Source organism: Lissotriton helveticus, chromosome 6 (assembly GCF_964261635.1).
Source record: "Lissotriton helveticus chromosome 6, aLisHel1.1, whole genome shotgun sequence".
NCBI classification, from domain to species: Eukaryota; Metazoa; Chordata; class Amphibia; order Caudata; family Salamandridae; genus Lissotriton; species Lissotriton helveticus.
The window spans coordinates 308,852,565-308,869,266 of record NC_136067.1 but is presented as its reverse complement, the minus strand read 5'-3'; positions in this window follow the sequence as shown (position 1 = coordinate 308,869,266).

Here is a 16,702-nt window from a genome sequence, read left to right as displayed (position 1 = left end):
GAGTGTTCCTAGGTAGTTAGCACAACTTCAACTTTCATTATTACTTCTCAATTTTACAGCTTTTACCCCTTCCACTGCTACTAGCATTTCCTATACCCATTACTGTGGTAGTTTTGCTGCTGGACCTCTCCTTGTCCTGAAACTCTTTTTAATGGAGGGTTAATTCTTGGCTATGCTCTTGAACTGATGACTTTTGGATTTTGGTGATCAATGCTTCTGCAAGGATCATACTTTTATTTACAGTTATAACTGCAACTGTAAGGAACACGGCTGAGTTTCAAGAACTACTCTTTGTGAGATGATCATTTTCATACTCTTTGTGGGTTCTATTAGAGTAGGTCCTTTAGTTCGTTTACTGAGTTTCTTTACAGAACACTGTATTTTTCTAATGCTGACTTCTAATCAAATGTATTTTATATTTCTCTAAACCTACTAATTTGAACAAAGACATTTAGATATTCTAACCTTATGAAAAATAAAGGTTTTTGAAACTTTAAAAAAAACCTCTCATTATTGACTGATTTCAGATTCTAAATGTTATTGATGTTTTGATTTAAATTAAGTAAAGCTCTAATTCACCTATGGTGGAAAAGGTCCATCAACCTCTCCGGAGCCACAAGGAATCTCTATGGCGATTATTAAAATTGAGCCAACTTGATGAGTACTTGGGCGCACACAGTTTCATATTAATTCATTTAAATGCACATGCAGATGTTCCCATTTTTACCCAGTATCCAATCCAGGCAGTTTTCTGTCTTAAATGTGGCATGGCATACTGACAGCAACGGAAGCGCCTGCACAATATCCCTCCAGTCCAACAGATATTTTGGGAATCTGTCATCAGTTCTAAAATAAGACTTTGTAGTTCTTTTTTGACCAGATCCCTTACTTTTGCAGTGGTGAATCGGCTCTGCCAATCGCTAAATCAGCCCCTAAGTGACTTGCTCAAGATGACACAATGTGTTGAAATGGAGAAGTCAGTATTCAAATCCTGGTAGCCTCTGTTGTACTAACAAAATTTGGCAGGTGACTGTGGGTTGATTGACTAGTCAGTATAAAGTCAATGAAGGGCCAATTAATGGAGTTCTAATAATGGTACAAATTGGCAATAATTCAAACTGATTTGAATGGGAGAGCAAGGAAATTAAGGGAAAACAATGTCTGTGACCTTCCATGACAATTTTGAACCTCACTAGAGGTCTTAACACAGTACCCGTCAGACAAAATCCCCAAAAGACTTAGGGCATGATTCAGATCTTGGTGAATGGGTTACTCTGTCACAACGGTGATGATATCCTGATTTGGCGGATGGGATATCTGTTACTGTTGTGATGGAGTAATCCGTCCCCTGAGATCTAAATCAGGCACTTAGGCACCAGTAAGGGTTAACTCCGACATGTTCAGTACCTCCTCTTACCACACATATCGTAATTAGGATTTGCACATTAAGCACTGCATTCCCCACAATTTTCCAGAGGGAAATTTCCAAAAGTCGCTGCCTTGCATAATTCTGTGCCGGGGAAGCATTACATAGGTGTAGCGTGGGCGTTCCCATGTATTTGCCCACATATTTTGCCGCATTACCAGGTTAACCAAGATAGGTAAATGCTATGCCTTCCTGAGAGAGGTGCAACAAGGAGAAATATCTTTATGTATCCCAGTTTTTCCCTCTTTGTAAGTGTACTGGATTCTGCAGCACACTTAGAAAGAGGAAAATTCCTCTAAGGATTGTTTCTGCACAGGAAGGTGTCCGTTCCGTTCCTACATACAAGCAAACCTGCCTACAGCACAGGGACCTCTGCACCATTGTCCATGGGTACATGCATTGCCACTAGGCTGCACTGAGTGTGCCAGCACCGCGAGAAAGCAGGAATGCACTATATGTTAGTAAATATGGGCCACTCACGCTCTCTCCATTTGCCGCAGAACAACCAGTTGTCTTGCTGCACTGAGTCAAATAATGATATATCTAACCCAAAATAAATTTGACTTTAATTGGAATGATATAGCCAAGTTCGAACTGATGCTTATTAGTGTGCAGAAAATTTGAAGCATAGTCTGTGGTAAGAGGTGGAATGTCACCAAACAGAAGAGGTTATGGTTATGAATTCATTTTGACATTCTGATTCACTGGAGCTTTGCTCGTTACAACTTAACATAGGGATGGTTCATAATAATTTCTCATCTAAATAAATACATACTAATGTAATAGTTGTGCGGCCTGAGATGATGCTATAGCAGGCACAACAAGGGAGAAATAAGAAGCAGAACAGTAACCGCAATTGATGGTGTTAATTTTAAAAACCTAAGGGCATATTATCAAGGGGGTTTATCTCCGCTTTTTTGGCTTTAAAAGCCAAGAAAGCGGAGATAAAATTATCTCCCTATTACCTAGCTGTCGCTAACACCAGTTAGCGACAGCTAGTAGGAGATAGCGACCATCTTGGGCCCCACATTGCATGTCAGTGATATTTATCACTAATGACATGCAAAGTGGGCGTGCCAAGATGTTAGAGACTGGAAACAGTCGCTAACATCGCTATCTCCTATTACCAACTTTTGGAGATATTCGCGCTAAGCGCGAATATCTCCAAAAGCTAACACCTGCCCTGAGCAGTTCTTAGCCATGTTATCCAATGGGAGGTGGATAACATGGCTAACAGCATTAGCTCGGTAATGCATGAATATTGCTGACTTTTCAGTGATATTCATGCATTGCGGCCGATTTTTACCGCATTTGCGATAAACCTTGGTAATACCAAGGTTTATCTGCGATAAAAATTGCCGCAGCTCAGTGGTAAATTTTTGCCTCTAACCAAGCAATAGCGATAATTATCGCTATTGCTTGGTAATATGCCCCAAAGTCCCTCTTAAAAGAGAAACTGAAGTCTATTGAGTTCATCCCAGCTGAAAACTTTCAAAATCTAAGATGTTCCTCTTGAACAAAAATGCCTCCATGGAGTTTTTGCAAATCTGATCTCCATCTGTTTTATCAGAGACCATCCCATTGTGCATTCCATGTATTATTTCTCAGCACTGACGCAGATAAGCACAGCATGATTTACCTTCTGATCGCTTCTTCATGGAAATCTGTATACGTTAGCTGTCGGGTGCAGCAAACAATGTGTACTCATCGGTGCTTAATAGAAAAGGAAAGTAGTAGTCCATGAAATCCTTCAAGAGGCTCTTCAACTAATGTGCTTCTTCTGTGTTCACCTCTGCCTCTCCTAAAAAGTATCTTTAATCTCAACTCAACCACCTGTAGATTCCCATTTCTTTGCTGCTGCTGACTACACGCAGGGTTCGTCGTGCTCCTGAGGATTTCCTTGCACCTTTGGAAACTTTTGGAAACTGCTCGCGGTACCCGCTGCGCGGGTCCCGCTTCGCTTGAGGCCACCTGGGGACATTTAAACTGCGGATATTTTACTTCTGGGTGCTTTGACCTGCAGGGCTGCGAGCGTGTTGTGGGAGCAGGACTCCCAGTCCCAGGAGCGCCCACAACCCCCAAGTGATACCAGCTGGGACGCTCTCCCTGCAGGCTCCTCCCTGGTTGATTAACGCGGTAAAAGCCGCTCTCCTCTGTTCTATCGGCGGATTCCCATTTCTTTGCTGCTGCTGACTACACGCAGGGTTCGTCGTGCTCCTGAGGATTTCCTTGCACCTTTGGAAACTTTTGGAAACTGCTCGCGGTACCCGCTGCGCGGGTCCCGCTTCGCTTGAGGCCACCTGGGGACATTTAAACTGCGGATATTTTACTTCTGGGTGCTTTGACCTGCAGGGCTGCGAGCGTGTTGTGGGTGCAGGACTCCAAGTCCCAGGAGCGCCCACAACCCCCAAGTGATACCAGCTGGGACGCTCTCCCTGCAGGCTCCTCCCCTTCCTCCCTAGATAGTATATCAGCAATCTGCGTATTCCGCTGCGCGGGAGCGCGCGGGAGCGCGCCTGGGAGAAGCCCGGGACAAGGGCGGGACCGTCTGTGGCCGTCAGGGGCCAAAGGAGGCCGGGCTGGGCCACCTCTCTTACATCCCATTGTGGACCAGCTAAGGTACTGTGTTAAACGAGGAAAACGTCCTGGTCCATTGATATTTATTGTTACCGAACTTACTGATACAGAAAAAGGTCTAGACCTTGCCTATCTGAACTAAAGCAGGACCTTGCGGAACAACCGAAACTGTTTATTGCTGTATGGTCTTGTTTTTCTTATTATTAGTTTTGTTAGTACTGTGACCTAGCTCTATTATATTATCCAACTTATTGAGTGCCATCCTTGACCCTTGTTAGCATTTTCTATTTTATAAATATGCCTAGAAAAGCGGCCCCTGTGACTTCAGAACCACTTAATACTTTAGACTCTTTTTTAGTCCAAGTGGTTAAGAAAATAAATAACGAGAGAAGGGAATCTCTAGGCTTGAGTCAATCTCCAATCTTGCGCCCACTGAGTCCTGTCCCTGATGCACAACTGTCTGGGACCCCACCATCTGATCCCACGACTCATATACTTGACACTAATCCCCAAGACATCAGCAATAATGAAGAAATTTCTGATCTGCTAGTTGACCTTTCATTAAATGTAGTGTCTGACTCCGAGCAACAGCAAAATATCGCAGCGGAAGTCCCCTCACCTTCGTTGCCTGTTGCCCGGCCAGTGAGAAATTGCAGAAAGTCACAAGCTAAACGTGGGGGTAAACAGACAGGAAGGAAAAAGCCTTCCCCATCATTTAGACAGAAAGGGAATAATGTGGAGCGCGAAGACCCAGAAGAGTTTAGACAAATCATTGACGATGACCGATTTAACAGGATCTCGGATATGATAGATATTAAAATTAGGACCATCATTAAGCCACTTATTGGGAAAATAGATAAACTAACAGCAGAAGTAAAAAAGATGGGTGGGTCGCAAACCAAGCTGGTCAATGATTTGGATAACTTAGCTACTCATGTTATCAAACCAGTAGTCATAGCAGAGGAGGGCACGGGTCCTGATACATGCCTCATGGAAGGCCAATTACAGCCCACTCTGGCAGGGCAGCTACCACCATTTGAGCCCAGCCAGGATGTAATAAGAGAGTCGCCAACCTTACCACCTGCTGTGTCAGCACCACTGAACTTAGGGGAGGATTCAATACAATTTATCATGGCAGCCTCACCCTTAGTTCTGGTATTGGCGAACGTCCCTGTCCTATCTCATGAGCAAAAAGAATCCTCCCAAGGACTAAAAGATAAAGCTCTATATTGGCTTACCAATAATATGTATATGGCACCCCAGGGAGTTGACCAGCTAGCGGGGGAAATTGTCATGACAAGGAGGGTATCATGGATTGGGAACAAGCCAAAGAAATTTAAAGGGGACTGCGTAGTTCTGAATTTTGCCAGCGCAGAAGTACTCCCAAACATCCTTGCTAACATCTTCCCACCTCAACGCAGAAGCGGTTCCATAATCCCCCTTACCCTGAAATTCTTTTATAACAAAAATGAAATTGTGACTTCCCCTAATATCTCCAGGCCTAGAAGGAACGCAAGAGTTACTTACTGGGGTGGGGAAACTAGACCAAGATTCAATAATGACCGTCCCCACCCGATGATTGGTCTTGGGACAGGGCAATACAACTTCCCGCTTGGGCCAATGGCTAGAACTCCGGGACCAAATTGGCCCAACATAAATAGGTGGGGAGCAAGTACCCCGGGATTTGATAATAGAGGACAGGGAAACGGATTTATGGCCAGGCCAGGAAATGAACAGTTTTTGATGCGCCCTAATACGCCACAGCCTATCTGGAACACAGTAGTGAACGGTTGGGGTCAGGCGGCCACCCCTTTTGATTGGGGTTTTGGAACAGGGAACAGGTACGGAGTCTTGTCCAACCTAAATGATTGTGACTGACATACAGAGGTTACTAATCTGGGAAATAATGCTATAACCCAACAATTAGATCGGAATAGCCCACACACTAATGGATTAAATCCTAATGAGCCCATCCTTCAGACGGGGCAGGAAGACCAAATTATACCTAGACATGACCATCCCCCCATGTCATATCTGTCTGAGCACTGCGTGAATCAGTGCCTTGCCAGAGACAAGCCACAGAGCCCATTGAAAGCGGGTCCCAAAGAACCAACTCAACTACCACATAATAATGCAGGGGCATCTGTGCGGTATCCTGAACCTAAGATAACCAGAGACTCCTGTAAGTTGATAAGTTGGAATATAGCAGGGCTAAATGGCAAGCGACAGGATAAGGCATGGTCAAACTTTGTTTTAGGCCACCACATCATCGCCCTCCAGGAAACCTGGGACATCTCTGCCAACCTTTGGTGGGATGGGTTTATTAGTTTTACTAAAGCAGCTGTTCCCAGTCGTATGGGGAGGGCAAAGGGAGGCCTTCTAATTTTGTTCTCACTAGACCTAAAGGGAAGCTGTAGGCAGATTAGTACCAACTCGCCAAACATTCTGATGGTAGAAAGAGTGACTAATAATATCAGCAGGACTATTTTTATAAACTTCTATAATTCAGGGAATTGCGACCATAGAGGTCGAAACATCACTGATTTAGATAATATTCTAAATTTGGTCAGTCAGAATACTAAGTCTGATATTGAATACATTTTATTAGGCGATTTTAATATCCATCCGTGTAACTTAATTTGTATGAAAAGTAGCATTGAATGGGATGATGGCCTAGAGGGACCTCACTTTGAACACACCACAGAGGGAGAGGAGCTGGAAGATCTTCTTGCAAATTTCGATTTGCATGAACCAGACGGTGGCATTAGATTGCCAACCTTCACTGGCATCCCTCAAGGCACAATTATAGATTATATATTCATATCTCTGGGAATCCTAAACCGGGCTATCTCTTATCGTACAGTACAATCACACTTTAGCGACCACAACCCGGTAGAATTAGAAGTAGCGTGGGGAGGGCATATGGGACCATCGCCGTTGACAGTAAGGCCTGCCCACCCCCTGAGGACTTCTGACCAAGGCAGATGCATGAAATGGGCAAAGGTGGTACCGGAAAATTTCTACGCAGAAAATTTTGTTAAAATCAAGGACCAGGTTGAGACTTGTAAAAATCCCTGTGCCCAGGGCCAAGAAATCGTTGAGGCATTCGATGGAATATGCGGGCAGGTATCACAGGATCTTCTAGCAAAGACAAAAAAAGGTACCCCAGGAAATAAGCGCTGGTTTGATACAGCATGCTCCAAAGCACATAGATCATTGCTGGTAGCCCTAAAAAATACCCCTAGGGTAAAAAGTGAGATCACCAGACTTAGGAAGATCTATAAGCTAGCTGTTAAAAAAAGAAAGGATATCATTAAACAAGAAGCATGGGATAGCCTCCTTTCAGTGGCAGTCCTGAAAGAAAGTAAAAAATTCTGGGAGATCATTAAACAGCCTTTTTTTTCGGATGACAGCAACAAATCTATGGACTGTGTTGTCTCCGATGAAAAATGGCTGTCACACTTTAAAAATGTCTATGGGGATACCGGTGACGCGACTAATGATGTCCCGTTGAAAACCTCAGTTATCCGCCCCATTTTTTTTTACCGAAATGAGGTGGAAAAAGCCATCTTGGCCACTAAAAAGCATAAGGCACCTGGCCCTGATGGTGTTCCCGCCGACTTTTTCATGTACTCACCAAAATTGTGGGCTGAAGTTTTGGCAAATGTGTTTAACGCTGTTAATGGCAATTCTGCACCTGCCTCCTGGGATACCTCTACCATTTTTAAAAAAGGTTTGCGGGATGATCCAGCCTGCTATAGGCCTATATCCCTTTTGGACTCGTCAGTAAAAATTCTAGGTAGAGTTCTTTTATCCAGGCTGAAGGAGAAAGTTGAGAACTGTGGTGGGTTATCTGAAATTTAATACGGCTTTAGGGAAAGAAAGGGTACCATTGAACAGTGCGCTAATTTACATCTGCTCATCTCCAAATATACTGTGGCCAAGGAGGGGTCCATGTATCTTGCATTTATGGACCTCTCCTCGGCTTTTGACCTAGTCAACCGGACAAAGTTGTGGTCCATCTTGTTAGAGATGGGTATTGATGAGGCATTGGTCACCTTTATAGCTACCCTGCATCAAGAACTCTTTTCTAGTGTACGCGTAACAAATGAGGGCAGGTGCACCACTCCCTTTAGATCATTAAGGGGGGTGCGGCAGGGCTGTATTTTAGCCCCCTTGCTCTTCACCATCTATATCAATGGCCTGGGCGCACATCTGGGGGGCCAGGAAGCCGACGTCCCGCGTGTAGGAGCGATTAAGATTCCGGCGCTCCTATACGCGGACGACGCCGTGCTGATTGCCCGCACGGGTGTTGGCCTCCAGTGCCTTTTGAATGCCTTTGGTTCGTTTATGGAGCAACTGGATCTTAAGATAAACGTAACCAAGTCACACACAATGGTGGTGGGTCGAGAGTGTCGCAAGAAGAGAAATAAAACATTCACATGCAGGGGGGATATGGTTTCTAGGGTATCTACATTCCCCTATTTAGGCGTATTGTTCGACCAGAAAGGGTCCTGGGGTCCGCAGGTAAGAGCCAAGAGGTTGGCTGTTATTAGATCATCATCAGCGCTCCTGGGCTTTGCCGGCAGGTTAGGGGCTAGGCCTATGGAAGCTATACTAAAAATCTATAACAGTAAATCTGTAGCTATTGCACTATATGGTTCTGCATTGTGGGGATATGTAAATGTAGAACCAATTCAGAAAGCGGAGAACAGATTTATCAGAACCCTACTCTCTGTTCCCCAGTCGACCCCAACTTATTCTATCCACAAAGAAGTGGGCCTACAGTTTCTTTCTGATAAGCTGAGTATGGCCCCCTTGATCCTTTGGCTGAAAATGTGGATGAATGAAGAACTCCCACTGAACCACAAGATCATGTCTGACGTGCTGTCCCTGGATAAATCCAACAAGATTCCTTGGTTGGCTTATCTGACCAGGGCATTCTCAGACCTAGGCCGTCCGGAGCTTTTCACCTCCCCTGAGAATATTAAGATCCAAGACATTGATTTTGTGAAAAAGTCCTTTATGGAAAGGAAGGAAGCATGCCGCGAAGAATGCGAATTGGTAAAACCGGCAGTGAGGGACCATTGTTTACTGGCTAACTCGTTATCACTTGCACCTTACCTTGGCTTTGTAACAACTCCCTTCCATAGGTTTCTTTTAACCAAATTCAGATTTAATTTGCTACATTTTTATTTAGGCTCTTTTAAAAATTGGCAGAAGCCAGAATTAGCTTTGCCCTGTAGCTGCGACCAGTTTTCAGTGCAGGATACGATGCATTTTGTTATGTTTTGCGGGTTGTTCTCAGAGCCAAGGAAAACATATTTGTTGCCTATATTTAAAAAGGCCGCTTCACCCAAGTGAGACCGGCTTTGCTCTACCTACAATTATTACCCAATCCCTACGTTACTTTCTGTATTGCTAGTTTTCTGGTAGCCGCCTCAAGGGTGAAAGCTGTCTGTCAAGATTAGTTTTAGAGTAAAATGTTCTTTACCATTTATACCTATGTGCAAATGTTACACTTTTTTAATTGTTTGTTATATTGTTATTCATTTAATGTTTTCTGTGTAAATAGGAAAATGTTATATGAAATGTATTTTATTTTTCCTTCTTTTATGGCTTTTGAGTAAGCCGAATAAAGTTATTCTGACTGACACCTGTAAACTTACTTCAACCCTATCTACTCTACAGCTTGTTCTCAACTCATTATCTCAGAATCACATCACCTTAACCTCCTTTCAATCTGACCTTGCCACATACTGGCCTGAACCTCAATACATCTTCACTTCAACTTGAATATCAGCTCAGCTCAACTCACCTCAACCTCACCTCAACCTCACCTCACCTCAACTTAACTCTAACTTCACCTTACATCATTCCCACCTTATTCCCTCGCCGTAGTCTCAATATTACACCAGCTTCACCTCAATCTTTCCAAACTTCTACTGCACTTTAATTCACCTAAACCTTACCCCCTTATCTCAACATTTCTTGCAACTCAATTCAACTTCATCACTTCCTCACTTCGCACTCATTTAAACCTCATCACTTAACTCATTCTCAACTAGTCTTTAAACTTGCTTCAACACCCTCACCTCAACCTCACATCATCCTCAAAATTACTTCATCATAGCCTCACCTCCACCCACCATAAACCTGGACCTCACCTCAATATCACTACAACCTTACCTCAAATGCACCTTCTCCTCACTGCATCCTGACCATCTCAACCTCCCAGAAATTCTCTTCAACTTTATCTCAATCTCAGCCCTTCTTTCCTCATCCTCAGCATCATCCTACCTGAGCTCATCCACAGGAGTGGCATAGCCTCATTTCAACCTCACCTCAACCATACCATCTAGTCATCTCATTCCCACCCTAACTCAAAAACTCAACCTCACCAGATTCACGCCTCTCTCTTTCTTAATTCCTTCTCATGTCTCAGACTTTTGTCATCATTGGCTTAACGCGACATTACTTTTCAGCTCACCCTCACATCACCTTATCTCACTCTTACTTCAGCGCAACCTCACTAACTTTCATTCTCAACCTCACTTCACCTTCAGCCTCACCTCAGACTTCTGCCAGCTTTCTCTCAGGTCAACCTTATGTCTCCTCAGTCTCTCTGCTCCTTACCGCAGGAAGTTGTGTCAGCCTTATTCCTCTTTATCGTATCTGCACCTTGCATTACCCTCTTCACCTATACATTCCTGACCTCCCCAAACTACATCATTGCATGTAAGTTGTTAAATTCAGACTGTTGTATGTCACAGTTTCCACATAAAATGTGTCTTCACTGTCCTGTGATTCCCTTGTCTTACAAGTTATTCATGGGATGCTTAATGAATGACCTACTTTGTTAGTTTAGAACATTTTATTATTATAGTATTATATTGTTTTAAATTAACAACTTCCAAAGCATGCATTAAAATTAGTAATTGGTGTAAGCCTTCTCCCTGAGAGTGACCACGATAAAGCTGCTGGTAAATTAAGGGATGGTATGGTTTAGCCCCCATGCTGCTACAAAAAACACTATCGAATTGAGCGTATCTGTGCTGTTGATGTAAGGCTAAATTGTATTGTCAGAACCCTAATTTTGTGTTTTTGTTCTACACTGATCACCACAGTATAAGTACTTATGTATAAGAGTGCTGCAATTAGCATCTCCAGACCTGGTCCCTAGACTACAGATGAGAGTCCCACCCCGAGGATGGACACAGCAGTTCAGGCAAGGGCTACAAAACTGGAAACATGACTCCAGTCCAGTGTATAGACCCTAAAAGGGGACAGACCCTCTTCTAGAACTGGGTACAACTTACAAAAATTACCTGGGTGGCCCCAAGAACGTTCTGTAAGTTTTATTTATAACTGAATACAACTCTCCAGTAAAGGTGCAGAACTGGGCATTATAGTCTAGCGGTGGAACTTTGTTGAGCTGGTATTTAGAAAAGGCAAATCAGGCCAGGTGCAGCGTTGATTGAGTACCCAAAAAAAGAGGAGATGGGAGATGTACTCTGAATTGGGGCATAATATATCAGAGGTTGTCCAGGTGAAGAATCTAGAACTAATGTCTAATGTATCAAGTTTGAAATGGGTTGGGGATGGAGTGTTGAGCAAGATTTTTTATTTTTTATTTGAAAAGTAAGCTATTGGTTTGTCATGCATTAAAGCGAGCTTGGTACTATAACCTTGAAACGGTTTTGATGGCGAAATAGAAAGAAAAAGATCCAGTCTCTAAGCTAGTATTGTGATTAATTGTGGAAGCAGAGGCAACTTGATTTAAGAGCAATTGGCATTTACTTAGCACTAGTGACATCCAAATACCAAACCATCGTTTGTGTTTAAACGAGAACAGGACATTCATGATAAGTTATAAAATAATTTGTCAAACCTACAAATGACAAGAAATCGTTGAAAGTTGGTGATTTAAACCCGTGACAGGCCACTTCAAATGAGGACAATGTGCTGCTTCTGAGACATTTCACAATCTTAAAATTGTTTTTGTTAATGAAATACAACTGAAATCGTAACACACTCAATACAATTTAGTGCACTAAGGCCCATATTTATCAAGTTTTTGCGACTCAATTGCTCCACGCAAGGGGGCGCAAGGGTGACACAAAACCTAAGTGAGATTTATCAAGTCATGAAAGGCCACCTTGCATTACTCTGCAGCAATGAGGCTTTACATGGGTGCTCCCATGCATCCACCCATGGATTTAGGCGCATTACCAAATTTACCTTTAGTGGCAGACCTGGAATGATTTAAAATGCTTTTTCACCCATTCAAATATTTAAATATTTCCTCTTTCAATGCGTTCTGCATTCTGCAGCAAACTTAGAAAGAGGAAAATGGCTATTAGGATTGTTTTTGTGCAGGAATTTATGCCTTCCTGCGCAAAAACAATCCTGCCTACATTTCAGGCACCCTTGCAACATGATGCAAGGGTGCCTGCATTGGTATTGGTGAAGTCAGATTTTTAAAACATATTTAATCAAATGTACTTTCAGAAAGTTACTTTCCCCCTGACTAAAGCCTCTGCAGGTTAGTCTGCATTAGCCTCCAGCTGCAGCCCTCTAAGTGTTCAAGACGAGGTCTGGGCAATGAACTCTGCTCCCCTCGCGGAGTTTGTAGAGTTTTTCACACTCCGCGCACACAGAGTTTTTTACCTTGTTCGCGCTCATCAACCTCACGTTGGTGAGCGCGTGCGACGAAAAACCACCTCCCGGCGAGATTTTTCCTCATTCACTATCATCAACTTCAAGTTGGCGAGCGCGAGCATGGAAAATCAACCTCCCTGTGAGATTTCTAAATTGCGAGTGGTTGCATACGACCCCTCGCATTGAGATCCCGTCCGTTCTCAGTGAGAAAGCTGCAGCTCGAGTAAAAAATCTACTCGAGCGGCAGAAAGGAAGCAGCGCCCACTTGCATTGTGCATGGTGCCATTCACGATGATTGAACAGTGCGAACAAACACCCAGCAATACAAATCACAACGAACAGCATTTATCTAACGCACTCTTGCTTTCGGAGCTCCGTGTAGAGCAGTGGAGGTTTTTTTTGCACTTCATGGAGTTCTGCGCAGCGGACTCCGTGAACTCCGCCCAGGCTTACTCGAGACCTGAAAGTGGTGTAAAAACTGCTCCCAGAGCAGAGTCAAAGGCCTGGGTGTGAGGAGGTTTCTCTGGTAGGAAGGCCAAAAGCACACCAGTGCTAGGAATGGACAGGTACGTGCCATATAACGGTAAATATGGCGGATTCCTGCCCTTTCCTCTCACGCGTCGCAGCGCAGCAAGGTGGTTTACTGTGCTGTGTTGTGTGAAAGATTGATGAATCTGCCCTCAAATATCTTTGCGGATTATGCCATATAGAAAAAACTATAAAGCAAGTGTGACGCTGTATACTGCAATGTCAGCCTAAGATTAGGTATGGTGTCATGAATGCCCCCAACGTTAAACAGTACAAGAAAAGCATAAGGAAACAGTTATGTTTTAGTTTGTCATTAATTATGTCCAAAGATACTAATATAAGTAAAGTGCTGACAATTATTCATGTAGGGAATAACTACCCAAGGGGCCTGCGATGACATCCTGGTCACTTGGAAAAGAAGCCAAGCACCAAGATCACATACGCACTCCAGCTGGCACACAGAGGAACTCAGAAGGACCAAACGGCACTGCAAACAATTAGAGCGGAGATGGAAGGCAAGCAGTAAAGAACCGAAGAAGGACACATTCGAATCATTTAGGAGGCACTGCCATCTGTAAATACAGGAAACCAAAAGAAAGGCCCTAGCCCACAATATCAACAACAGCTAGACCTGTAGTAAAGAAATGTTCGTAGTCATCAAAACCTTCACCACACTAGCAGCAACCTCCAGCAACGTCACCTTGTGACTGTGAAATGAACTCTCAGACTTTTTCAGCAGCAAAATCACAGCCATAAACAGCAACTTCAACCCAAAACCATACCCCATCAACATAACAATAAGACTCCTAGTATTGGACAAAGACAACACCTTGACAACATCGAACACTATCACCACAGAGGAGACCACAGCGATCATGAAGACCATCCACTCTGCTGCCCCTTCAGAAACCTGCCTCACCACGCCTTTGACAAAGGTTCATCCCCATCAACAGAGCACTCACCACCATCCTCAACACCTCCATCAGCACTACCACTTTACCTGAAACCTGGAAGCATGCAGCCATCAATGCCTTCCTGAAGCAGCCCTCAGCTGATCTAATCAAGCTTGAGAACTACCGACCAAACTCCCTCCCACTATACCCAGCGAAGGTCTTAGAAAAAGCCATCAACAACAGACGGCTCGTCGGCCACCTTGCCAACCTACTCCTTGACCCCACACAATCTTGATTCAGACCAAAATAAAATACAGAGACCATTCCTTATTACAGCTTCCGGCGACATCCGGATAATCCTCGACAGAGGGGAACTGCAGCCCTCATCCTAGTCGAACTCTTTGCAGCATTCAGCACAGTCTCACATCCCATCCTGATCAGAAAACTCCATGAGAATGGCAGCATCCAAGGGCCCGCCATGCACCTTTTTCACCTGGAGTACCCAAGCAGTCAACAAGCCACCATACTCATTTGAAGCACAGGAAGTCCAAGGACTCACACAGGGTTCCTTGCTTAGCCCGACCCTCTTCAACATCTACATGACCCCACTGGCATATGTCATTTGTACAAACAACATCGACATACCTATGCAGACAACACGGAACTGATATTGTCCGTCTTTGACAAAACACCCAGCACCTAGATTAACTTTAATGCATGCATTACTTAAGTGGCCACCTGGATAAAGTTCAACTGCCTCAAGCTGACCACAGACAATCCTGAAGTGGCTATCTTTAGAAAAGATGCCTCACTGTGGGACTCCTCCTGGTGGCCTACAGGTCTCAGACCCACCCCCAAGCATACAAGCAAGAGACCTTAGAATCTTCAACATGTCCGGATGTCAGAACCCCTATCAGAAGGCCACTAGGCTAGCTGGGATTACAGGGGGCTCAAACCTTTTACTCCTGATGTCCTGGGGCCAGACCGACTATAGATTCTGAGTAACTAGGCCAAATATCCCTTCTTCACTTGACTCGTAGGGTTAGCATGGTCTAAGCAGTTCAAGGCTACCTCAGGGGGAAAGTGAAGGGGTTCATACAGGATAGTGAGCACGGGCTCGCAAATCAAAATGTGATCGTCAGCAGCAATAAATCATTGTCCAGCCAAATACTCAGTTTTGTGAGAAAAGTAAAGTATTATATTTTCTACAGCAGCCAACACAAAATTAAAATATGACATTCACATTTTAGCTATAGTGGCTATTACCCATTCATTATTGGTGCCATTTAGGGTATGCCTCAATAACAGTCTGAGTCTCAAGAGTCTACTTTGACTCCAATTTAAAGTCAATAGTATTAAAGCGCTACCTCACTAACTTAGCATTAAGTTCCCCCCGGGCCAACAGGCCCAAAACCAGTCTTACCTGCACAGGCAGACATGAAGAACCTCGAGTTGGTGCATGTTTCCCATCTCCAGGCAATTCCAGTGGCTGCATCTGAGTTCAGGTGAGTCGGCTTTACGCGATCCTGGTGGCTATACTCTGCGGGTGCTCAGCAGGAGACCCTCACTTTCGGTCGCAGTCCCAAAGTGACTGGATGCTCTCTGTGGCTCGTCCTGTGGTGTAAGAGTTGGTACATGTTCCGGTGGGGGTTGGTTGCAATGTTTCTGTCTCGGGTCCCTAGCCTGTGTCTTGACGTGCAGGTGCATCCATGGCATCCTCACTTCTGCTGCAGGAGGTGGCAGATCAGGTAGCAGTTCTTGATGCTCCCGGTCACCCCCTCTGTCATACAGGGTCGCTGTATCTCTCGGCATACAGCCTCATGCCCGATCAGTATGGTAAAATGCTTAATGGCAGCCCCTTCTGGCATACAGAGTCACCGCCCTCTTCCCGAAAAGGCTATGTCCCTTACTGCATGGCAGTCTTTTTCACACTGCCCCTGCAATCAGCACAGCACAGCACACAGCTCAATTCAAAGTTAACCGCTCCTGGCACTCAGGGGTCACTGACTTCGTCCTGTACTAAGGCAATGACCCGATTGGTGCGGTAGCTGTTTCCTCACACCTCACACAGGGAGTCCAATCGACAGGGCTCCCTACTGGACTTTAATTACTTCAATGCTCTCCTCTTGCTCATAGGGCGCACTGGTCTTGGCCAGAAGTCAGGGGCTAGTGCTCTAAGCTCCAGGGCAGTTGGTCTTGGATTCCCTGGGTGATGTCCCCTCACCCAGCAGGGAGAGTAGCAGGCCTTGACCCTGAGTCCTGGCCACAGACAGAACTCTTCCACAGCTTCCCCTCCTCACACAGCCCATTCGTCTGCTCAGCAAATGGCGACTTTTGGGGTCTCAAACTCCCTTTTTTATAGGCCACTTCTAAACAGCAAATTTGATTAAGGGTCTGAGTCTTTGAAGTTTTATGCTGGGGTTCCATTTCCTTTGAAGTCTCCACTCCTACTTACCCGTCCTCTTGAAAAACAGTCTGTCATAGAAGGCATGTCTCTCTATTCGATACGGAACCCCCATCAGCTGCGGGAGCGGCTTTCTCCCGGAGGCTATCACGTCCCGTTTAAACTGACAGCCACAGTTCAGCCAGCCATAGTGCTCAAGGAGAGGACTATTCG